Below are 2,016 nucleotides of genomic sequence, written 5' to 3'. Positions count from 1 at the left end.
CTGCAGTGTTGCGTTATGACTCAACTGTTGCCTCATGATGGCAGACAACTCTGGTGATTATTTGTTACCACACTGTCTGCCTCAGTCTGTAAAAAAAAAGCACTTTTGGCAATTAAGGTACCATAAACGGAACATCTATGTCGACGTTCCAGCCACAAACCGGACTAGACTGTGTGTGCGTGGTCAATGCCCGATTTTTAGGGTGCCTTTGCGGCACTTCCAAGCACCCCATAGTCAATGTACAAGAACTTCGAAAATTTCGGATGCAAAAACACTTCGCTTTTAGATTTTCTGGACTTTTTGCCATGACTGCAGGTCCCAAATGGCATTAATCAAAGCCACCGCCGTTTAGATTATCTCGCTGCCTTAACGGGTGCTCTCGGACTGCAGATCTTCTGGCAGCCATAGACACAACCACGGTAACGCTGAGCCTAGCTGCTTCGACGTTTGCTACCAAGCTTCTGGCTGTTTGGGGCCGTGTTTTTTTATTGAAAGAATTCACAACTGTCAGCATTGGCGCTAACTCAGCCATTGTAATCCTCGCTAATGGCTTTGAAGCTCGGAAAGCACAACTCGTTGCATAATGCTAACTCGCGAAAGTCGGGATCGCCTCAGTATAGCAGTGTTACGCGCTGAAGTATTGTGGTGAAGCATACGTAGTGGCTTCACAATACTTCAAGCAATTGTCGTGGGACGCAGTATGTATTCACCACAATACTTCAAGCAATTGTCGTGGGATGCAGTATGTATTCCTTAATTAAACATGCGTGCACCTCCCGCTTCCTATCAGTACAAGCACCAATATGCCTAAAGCCTGTTTCACATGCAAGCAATTGAGCGAACAGCGGCGCGGCGCTGCGAAGCTTTTTGCTAGATTTCGTTTCACATGCATTGCTGCCGTGCATTTTCCACCGCTGCAAATATCGTCCTATGCGTAGGTTCTCCCGCACTAATCCTCCACTGGTCACGTGACAAGGCGGGCCGTCATTGGTTCGGAAGCGGTGCTGCTGCTGCAATAACATTCCAACTTGCCCAAACCTCGCCGCTCGAAACTGTTCTGCACGGCGGCGGCAGAAATCGCGAGTGTTTTCGCTTGCATGTGCAACAGGCTTAATAAGCGTTCTGGCAGGCCTTCAGAGCTATTTTAGACATGCCACTGGCGATTTGATCCCTTGGGGGCAGTAAAAGATGTGCATTTTTTTTCCGGACGTATCGCGGCCATATATACATATATATTGTGAATTGCTATTGCATTATGAGGAAGGGCTTGCAAATGCGTGTCGGTTATTTTTTATAATTCTTAGACCTGATATCACTAGTATGGGGAGCCAGAAGTTTCCTTGAATTTATTCCTGAAAATTGTAGAAAATCTCAAGACAATTCAAAGGCAATGAGTGGCTGATAGCAGTCCCTAACCCCGCGAAGTCGTAGCCCTCTCCAGTACAGTATGTAAAAAAAATACATTGATACAATTTCAGTAAATAATACTGAGTGTTCAAGTATACACATCGCTAGTTAAGGCAATGGTACTTTAGATCTTGTACCCAACAAAGTACAATCAACATAAGACTTCCAATATTCACAAGACTGCAGGTGTGTGTGACCGTGTAAAATTGTATCCCAATTTCCAGCAAAGCTGTTTACTTTCAGCAGTTAGAATAGGTGTTTTGGTTTCCTGAAGTCGTATCGTAACGCTTTCAAGCACTTATTAGAGGGCCCCTCACCAGGCCACATAGCAAATTTTGGTTATACGCTGTAAGCTACGTGCCCTCTAGGGAGCATCCCACTGCAATTTTTCAGACTGGTTTATTAATGTCGTAGATATCTTCCAGTGCCGTGAAAGCCACGATTTCAGGAGGCAAGCGGCACCGCCAACATAGACTCTCCACTTGCCCCATCCGCCAGCGAAATTCCTTCCCTGCGTTCTTCTATGCCGGAGGATCGCATCGTAAATACTCCACGGGCCCCGCCTTTTTTGCGTGTTTTTGCTGAGTGGCGCTCTTCCGGTGACGGTTT

Source organism: Dermacentor silvarum, chromosome 9, assembly GCF_013339745.2.
Source record: "Dermacentor silvarum isolate Dsil-2018 chromosome 9, BIME_Dsil_1.4, whole genome shotgun sequence".
Classification (NCBI taxonomy): Eukaryota; Metazoa; Arthropoda; class Arachnida; order Ixodida; family Ixodidae; genus Dermacentor; species Dermacentor silvarum.
Note: the sequence above shows the minus strand (reverse complement) of the source record.